Below are 9795 nucleotides of genomic sequence, written 5' to 3' on the forward strand. Positions count from 1 at the left end.
GAAGGGAAGCAACAAATTGGAAAAACATTTTACAGTAAAAGTTCTGCTAAGGCCTCATTTCCAAAATATATAGAGAATTAACTCTTATTTATAGAAATCAAGCCATTCTCAATTGATAAATGGTGAAAAGAATATAGCACACAATTCTCAAAGAAATTAAAACTATTTCTAGCCATATGAAAAGATGTTCCATGTTATTAATCAGAGAAAGTAAATTTTACAACTCTGAGATACCACTACACAGCTTCAGAATCAGAATGACAAGAAAGATAATGCAGAATGTTGGAGGGGATGTGGGAAAACTGGGACACTGATACATTATTGGAGGAATTGTGAATTACATCTAATCATTCTGGAGAGCAGTTTGGAACTATGCTCAAAAAGTTATCAAATTGTGCATACCCTTTGATCCAGCAGTGTTTCTACTGGGCTTATATCCCAAAGAGATTTTAAAGAAGAGAAAAACACCTGTATGTGCAAGAATGTTTGTGGCAGCCCTGTTTGTAGTGGCTAGAAACTGGAAAATGAGTGATGCCCATCAATTGGAGAATGGCTGAATAAATTGTGGTCTATGAATATTATGGAATATTATTGTTTGGTAAGAAATGACCAGCAGGATGATTTCAGAAAGTCCTGGAAAGACTTACACAAACTGATGCCGAGTGAAATGAGCAGGGCCAGGAGATCATTATATACTTCATTAACAATACTATATGATGATCATTTCTGATGGACGTGGCCCTCTTCAACAATGAGATGAACCAAATCAGTTCCAATAGAGCATTAATGAACTGAGCCAGCTACACCCAGTGAAAGAACTCTGGGAGATGACTATGAGCCACTACAAAGAATTCTTAATCTTTCTATTTTTGTCTCTCTGCATTTTTTATTTCTTTCACAGGCTAATTATACACTATTTCAAAGTCTGATTCTTTATGTACACCAAAATAACATTTGGACATGTATACATATATTGTATTTAACTTATACTTCAACACATTTAACAAGTATTGGTCAACCTGCCATCTGGGGGAGCAGGTGGAGGGAATGAGGGGAAAAATTGGAACAAAAGTTTTTGCAATTATCAATGATGAAAAATACCCTTGCATATGTCTTGTAAATAAAATGCTATACTATAATAAAAGAAAAAAAAATAAGCATCCAGAGTTCATCAGTATTGTTCCTCAATATGGCATGCTTGCCGTTCTGGACAATGGACAATGCTCTTTAGCTTTCCCAGTCACCAGTGCAATGAAACAAGGTTGTGTGCTTGCTCCCAGGCTTTTCAGTCTGATATTTTCAAACCCCTAGAAGGAGGACAAACATAGCATCAGAGTCAGCTACCACACTGATGGTAAATTCTTCTACTTGAAAAGGCTACAAGTCAAAACTAAAGAGAGTATTGGTGCCTGATTTTTTGTTTGCAGATGATTGTGCCTCAGTGCAGCCTCTGAAGCTGAGATGCAACAAAGGATGGATCGATTCTCTGCTGCTCCTGCTGATTTTGGCCCAACAATTAACACCAAGAAAAACCAGGACCTCCATCAGCCAGCACCACCCCAGTCATCTGTGGAACCTTGGTTACAGCAAGTGGAGAAGTTCTGAATGCTGTGGATGAGTTCACTTGTGTTGGCAGTATATTTTCCAAGAAGGTCACATTGATAATGAAGTTGACACATGGATTGCCAGAGATAGGTTGTGAGGCTTCAAAGGAAAGTGGGAACAGGAGAAGTATTAGACTGGCTACTAAACAGAAAGCCTACAGAGCCTTTGTCTTGACCTCATGGTTGTATGCCTGGGAAACCTGGACAATCCACCAGCACCATGCTAGGAAACTGAATTGTTTCCATATAAATTTTTTTTTGAAAGATTTTGAAGATCTGACAGGATAAAGGACCAAATACTAAGGTTCTTTCTTGAACTAAATTGTAACACCCTCACACTCTCTTGCAGAGGGCAAAACTCCAATGGGCTGAGCACACTCTTTGAATGCCAAATGTTTGCTTGCCAGAAAGATAGTTTTATAGAGAACTCACACAGGGCAAGTGATCTGGCCACAAGGTGGTCAGAAAGAGCAATACAAAGACATTCTCAAGGTCTCTCTGAAGAACTTTAGAATTGATTGTATGAATTAAACAGCACAGGACCGCCCAGCATGGCATACCCTCCTTAGGAAAGGTGCTGTGCTCTATGAGAAGTCTATTAATGTAAAACTTCCTAAAGGTTCTATTTTTTCTACTTCAGCTCTTGCCTCTACCAGATCAAAATTTTAGTTAATTTTCTAAATCTGCAATCATATCACACTCTCAGAATAATTTTTTAGATTAGCATGTTTTATACTGTGATTTCCCCAAATCCCAATATAAGATTAGAAATATAATAATATAAATAAGGTTTTCGTTTTAAACCATGAAGAAAAATTGCCAGTGAAACGACATCAATGCATTTCTAAATTCTCTTCCATAATAAAATCTTCATCATTCTGACCAAATTTCTAGTGATCTCCCTGTAGAGGCTCAAACATCCCTATTACTGTAACGGGAGAAGTCTTTCTTTAAGTGAGCCCTCATTCTAATTTAGATTAGGAGAAAATCCAATCCAATCTGGATTAACACTTGAAGGTGAATAGAATCCCAGATGTTCCCAAAGTCTAGTTGCAGTCAGGACCTCAAATATGGGACCGACTTCTTTCTGTTTAGCTGCTGCCCAGGTTTTATCCTGCCACCCTTGGGCTCCAGAGAGGAAGGAGTGAGCCCGAAACCTAGAAACTAGAGTGGTTGGGGAGGAGATCTCAGGCTGAACAGCCAGTGGGTGGTGACCAGGTGGAATATGAGCCTGGGGTGGGTTTGGAAGCCTGGGGAGTCCGGGGCGGACGTTGGGCCTCTCCAGTGGTGAAGACATTTCACGTGATGGAGGGCGGGGTTTGAGGCGGGGAAGCAGCTCGGGGCATGAGATCCTGTGCTTGGGCGTCTTAGAAGGAGACAGCTCATTTTGGGAAGGCTCAGGGCTTGGCTTGAAAATTCTTGAGCCCAGGAGCAATCTCCTCGAGAGTTGGCTGGAAACTGGAACTTCTGGACTTGAGATCTCTCTGCCTCCTGCAAGGCAGCTCTGTAGGTGCAGGTCCCAGGTAGGTCCGTCCACCTCCCGGCATATCTACCCCCCCACTTCCCTGCCCACCTCTGAGCTTTTGCTACTTGCCTTTGTCTTTGCTAATGGGGGATCATCTCTTCAGCAACGCCAGGAACGTGCTGCTCCACCAGACTCGGCTATCGGACAAGCCCTCCCTTCCCAACCCTCCCCCAACTTTCGCCATCCCTTCTTTTCTCACCCCATTACTTCCCAAACGTCAGACGTTACCGTCCCCGGATTTATCACCGATTCACATTTTCCCAATTTCAGCCCTTGCCCACGAGGACCCAGGAGTCCTGCCGTGTTCCTGGATCCCGATTAGAAACGTGGTGCTTCTGCCTTCCGACTTAGGCCCCTGATAGATTCAAGGTTCTGCCTGCCCTGAGGACCCACTCTGGACGTGGGCCCCTAAAACTCCTGCCCGATCAGACCCCAGGCCATAGCTCCCTGTGTCCAGGATCCCTTTAGAGTCACCAAAATCTAAGCTCTTCCAGAGGGTCCCAGACAACCTCCCCAGCTCCTAGGAAGACCTGAGGGCACAGTCATGCTGCTTTCCGGGATCCGAAGCCTTCTGCCCCTCCAGTGTCTCTGATCTCCTTACCCTGAGCTGTCAAAATTTCTGTCTCCCAGATCTTACCTGGGCTCTCCTTTCCTCCTGCTTCCCTGCCCCCTCTCTTAAAGCCCTGAAACTTCGCCTTCTCCACCCCCTCCTCCCCGGGTTAGATCTCAGGCTTTCCCAGCTCTCCCTGGTGCCATCCTTCCATCCCCAAGGTTTATTACGTATTAACAAGGCTTCTAACTCCTTTGTGATGCATACATTGTTTCCTCCTGAATTCAGAGAGGAAGGTTACCATGTTACCAGCTCTCCACCCGCCCTCCTCCCCATCTAGAGTTATAATGATAACATTTTCTCATATAGAAGTAAATAATGAGGGCATTGGAATTAGTTTTCCTTTTTTCTGAATCTTTTATATTAAATTTTCCATTAAGTTCTGCTCTTTTTGTTACAAATACACGAAAGTTTTTCAGTTTGTAAAATGTCTATTCTCCCCTCATTCCATATTCCAGATTTCTGAGTAAATTATTGAGGATACAACTCCAGGTCTTTTGTTCTTTGAAATTTAATGTAATAAAACCTATGGTCTTTTAGAGTAGAAATTGCTGCATTTTGTGAAATCCTGACTATTTCTGCAGTATTTTATTCTGTCGTATTTTCTGTTTCGATTGCAATATTTTCCCCTTAATCTAAGAGTTTTGAGGCTTTGCTGGGATATTCTTGTAAGTTTTCCTCCTGTGATCGTTTCAGTTGGTGAATAGGAGATTTTTTTCTTTCCCCCTTTACCCTCTTATTTTAGAACTTCAGAGCAATTTTCTTTCATAATTTCTTGAAATACTGTATCCAGATTCTTTTTAAAATAATAACTTTTGGGTAGTTCAACAAGTCTTATATTGTCTCTCCTTAATCTGTTCTCCAGTTTTTCTAATGAGATGTTTCAGATTCTCTTGTATTTTTTCTTTTATTTTTAAAAAAACATTTTTATTAAAGCTTTTATTTACAAAACAAATGCATTGGTAATTTTTCAGCAGTGACCCTTGCAAAACTTTCTATTCCAAGGATTTCCCTCCTTCCTTTCACCTCTCCACTAGATGGCACATAGTCCAATTCATGTTAAATGTTAAAATACATGTTAAATCCAATATCTAAATAAACATATTTATACAGTTATCTTGCTGCACAAGAAAAATCTAGTATAGAAGGGGAAAAAAAACCTGAGAATGAAAAAAAAATGCAAGCAAACATCAACAGAAAAAGGGAACACTCAGTCCCACTCAGTTCTCACAGTCCTCTCTCTGGATTTAGATGGGCTCTCTTCATCACTGAAAAAATGGAATTGGTTTGAATCATCTCATTGTTGAAGAGAGCAGCATCCATCAAAATTGATCATTATATAATCTTGTTGCCATGTATAATGATCTCCCGGTTCTGCTCATTTCACTTAGCAGCAATTCATATAAGTTTCTCTAAGCCTCTCTGAAATCATTCTATTGGTCATTTCTTACAGAACAATAATATTCCATAACATTCATATATCATAATTTATTCAATCATTCTCTAGTTGCCAACAAATTTGATAATCTAAATGTAATAGAGGAATATCTACAAAAAATATATAGATTGTCCAGGTTAATAGAAGAGGAAATAAATTATTTAAATAGTCCCATTTTAGAAAAGGAAATAGAACAAGCTATTAATCAACCCCCTAAGAAAAAATCTCCAGGGCCAGATGGATTTACATGTGAATTCTACCAAACATTCAAAAACAATTAATTCCAATAGTATATAAACTATTTGAAAAAAATAGGGAAAGAAGGAGTAATACCAAATTCCTTTTATGACACAGATATGTGGCTGATTGCTAAACCAGGCGGGGTGAAAACAGAGAAAGAAAAATATAGACCAATTTCCCTAATAAATATTGATGCAAAAATCTTAAATAAAATATTAGCAACGAAAGTCATCCCGGGACTAATACACTATGACCAAGAAGGATTTATACCAGGAGTGCAGGGCTAGTTCAATTTTAGGAAAACTATCAGCATAATCAACTATATCTCTTCTATTGTTTTAAGTTTAATTACTTTGTTTGGTGTCTCATAATATTATTAGATTCCTCTTGTTCAATTCTATTTCTCAAAGACTTTTTAAAAACTACTTTCCAATTGATTAACTTTTCATAGTTTTTTGGATTGCTTTCATCTCCCCTCCCCCTCCTGCCCCAATATTTACTTGATCTCTTATGTGATTTTTGAATTCCTTTTTATATTTTTCCAAGCATTCTTTTTGGGCTTGTATACCTTTGATATTACTCTTTGGGACAAAGTGGCTTTTTTTTTTTTTTAACCTAAAAGATCAACTCAGATCTTCTTTCATACCAAAGTAGTTCTTTGGTTCTTTTTGCTTTGCTTACTCATCCTGAATTTTCATTTGGTTTTATTTTGTTTTTAACAGCTTATAATAATGATCACTATTGTAGTCAAGTTTGAATTTTCATTTCTGGTTAATTGTACCTTAAGCCTCAGTTCCTCCTGACTGTTACGTTCTGAATTCTCTCCAGGGGCTCAAACTCAGTAACAGTTCTCACCTAAGTCACATGCAAGGTTTGTCAACTGCTGCCCTGGAAATGTTTTTGCTCCCTAAAATATTGCACTTTCCTACCAAGTGCTCATTCCTCCTTGTCCACAGCCACAGCCCAGCATAATGTCTGGCCAGCATTGCTAGCTCTGACTAGGATCTTTCAAATCTTGCCCTGCTCGGTTTTCATGAGGTGAAAATTCTTGAGCAAATGTGTTTTACATTTTTGCACCTATAAAACTTTTGCAAAATTGCTTATCATCTTGGAATGAGAGGAAGTGAAAAAGGGAGGGAGAAAATTTGGAACTCAAACAAAATTTTTTTCCCTCTGAGGCTATTGGAGTTAAATGACTTGCCAAGGGTCACAGAGCTGGAAAGTGTTAAGTTTCTAAGATCACATTTGAACTCGGGCTATCCTGACTACTGCTTTATCTACTGCACCACTAGCTACCCTCAAAAATTTTTTTGAAAGTGTTAAAAATTGTCTTTACATGTATTTCAGAAAGAAAGTAATATTCAATATTTTTTTAAAAATTGAGGTCAATCAGCCTCAAGGCCTTCTGTTCCAAACTGTCTTTTAGACATCTTGAACCAGCTGTCTGATTTGAGATATCTTACAATGAAGATGTAAGACAATTATTTGAAAGGCAAAAGTGCTGGTTTCTCTCCAAGGTCCTTCTGGTTGATTTTCCTATGAAATGTTTTTGAGTTTTATGAAGGGAAAGTAGGACTTCCTTTGCTTCTAATTTTGTCTCCCATTTTAGGTAGCTTTAACTCAAAAATAAATCCAGAATTTTTTTTACTTGTAGTATTTTTTTATTTTTGTAAATACATGCAAATATAGTTTTCTACATTTGCCATTACCAAACCTGTGTTCCAAAGTTTTCTCCCTCTAAATCACAGCATTAATAGCTAACTTTCATATAGTATCATCTATTTTCCAAGTGATAGAGAAATCTTATTTCATGTTCACAACAGCCATGGCAGGTAGGAGATACTATTAGTTTCCTGATTGTATGAAAAAGTAACAGAAGAAGACAAAGGTATAGTGACTTGCCAAGTGTCACTGAGTGGTTTTCAACTCAAATCTTTCTGACTCCAGGAATCATGCTCTGTCCATTGTGCCTCCTGGGTTGTAGAAAGTAACTGTGCATCATAATGGAAACTTCAAATAAGGGAGATAAATGGATAAGAGACTTTTTAGCTAAAGTTCTAGCCAGTCATCTGCGAGTGGAATGAATGGAAGTTTAGGTGGGCTGAAGAGTGGGGTTCAGGCCACTTCATTGATCAGTTAGTGCCTGTTGATCTCATTCCTTTTTTCCCACTTAGTTTTTATCTAAAGATAAGGAGGGGTAGGGACAATGAGGAAGTATCAAAGGATATCATTGAGAAAATTAGAATTTTCATAATAAAATGTACATGAGGTGATACACGTTTAATACAGAGGAAGGTAGCACAACACATTAGAAAGCAGAACCTGATATACTGCAAAAGAAACACACTTGACAAAAGATTCACATGGCCTTCAAATGAAAAGATCAAAGTTCCTTAAAACCTTTTGGAGCTTGGCTCCTTAACTCACTCTACGGTATCTCTTCTAACTCAATGCTAATCAGTAGACCTATAAACTAAAAAGTTATATGGCCCATATACACAACATGAAATTTTCCATTGGATTTTTGTTACTTCAAAGAATTGGGGGGAGGGGGGCAGGGGGGAATCTAACTAGATGGTGCAGTGGGTAGACCACCAGCCCTGAAGTCAGGAGGACCTGGTCTCAAATACTTAACACTTCCCAGCTGTGTGATTTTGGGCAAGTCATTTAACCCCAGTTGTCTCAGAGGATAAAAAAGATCTAGAAAGAAAAGATGGCACCCATATGTTGGTAAATACATCCACAATGATGATCTAGAAATATAATGGAAGGTTATGGAGAGATAAGAAAGGCACAGTGTCAGAAAACCTTGGGAAAGTTGTCTGAATTGATTCTGAGAAAAGTGAGCAGAATCAGGGGAACAGTTTGTAGTGTAGCAACACTGAACAATATGGTGGAACCATAACTCCAAAGCAGTAGTTCCCTAAAGTTTTGTTTTTAGAACTCCTTTCACGAACAAAAAATTAGTGTTGTGAAGCTCCCTAAGTCATTCACTTTCCTACTCATAATATTCTTTCACATTTATGTATTAAGTATTTACATGAATGCCCAGGATAACATTGGCTTTCCAAAGTTTTAAACTGATCATTTGCTTCTACTATATAAGTAGAAATCCTTGACATGATTCCACATCAAGCTAATTTAATAATAATAGTAACAATAACAACAATAAAATAGTAACTAGCATTTCTATATACTGGCTCTAAAGTTATCAAATATGAAGCAATTACATCCAGTAAAGCAATTAACATTCATATAGCATGATTTTTGCTAAGCACTTTACAATAATATCTATTATTTCTCTTGACAAGTCAGAAAATTGAGCAGAGACAGAATAGTTTGCCATAAATTTCATAGCTAAGAAATATCCACAATTGAGGCAGAAAATGCAGAGACTGCCTGTTTTTTTCACCTCACACTGCCATGCTGGGTACAGCCAGAGGTATCTGAATTCTTCCCAGGCAGTTCCTGGACACAGCCTGCTGAATGCTGGGGTGCCAGGATATCCCTTTGGTAGTTTCAGGTGCCAGGGCTCGGGGAGTGCTGACCATGGAGCCTGACCCCCACATCCTCATTCCCCCAAGCTGGATATCTGGACAAGGTTGTGTGTGGTCCCCACAGTTTTGCTTCCCTTATTCCTGCAGGTGAGGCAGAATTTCAATTTCCCTTTAATTCTGTCATGAGAAGAGTGAACTGTTAGAGACTTGAGCTATACTGATCTTGCTAACAATCCCCCAAACTGAGATGTTTCAGGAATAATATTTTGGTTGCAATTTTAAAGTAGCACACAGAACAAACATGAAACAGACATTCTGCACAGAGACACAGACACAAAATACCATGAAAGAGGACTGGCCCATCTTTGTCAAAAGCTACCCTAAAGCACTTCTGCCTTCTCTGGCATCCCAGGTAAGAGACCCCAAAAGTTTGGGGTCCCAGAATGGTGTTGTGCGGTCTCTCAAAAGAATTTACAGACTTGAATCCATCTCTTATCCGAGGGAGAAAGCTTTATTGTAATAGTAACACCATTACAAAGCCACCTGAAACTCAAAGGGAATTATACAGAGAAACAGAAGCAAGGAGATAAAGTCATTCACTTTCTTACTCATAATATTCTTTCATAGATATCATAGATAGGCTAATTCTTTGGCCTAGGGGAAGGGCTAGGGAGTAGTCTCTGGTATTTGGTTCTTACTGACTAGATCATCAGTCAGCAGTGAATTGAGGGGTAGTCTCTGGGTTTTGATTATCACAGACTAGATCATCATTCAGCAATCCACTGAGTAGTGGTCTTGGAAGCTGGTTTCCATTGACAAGATTATCTCTCATCAATGAATTGGGAAATAGTCTATTCAGAATCATACAGATTGTTGTTCTT

This window comes from Sarcophilus harrisii, chromosome 3 (assembly GCF_902635505.1).
Source record: "Sarcophilus harrisii chromosome 3, mSarHar1.11, whole genome shotgun sequence".
NCBI classification, from domain to species: domain Eukaryota; kingdom Metazoa; phylum Chordata; class Mammalia; order Dasyuromorphia; family Dasyuridae; genus Sarcophilus; species Sarcophilus harrisii.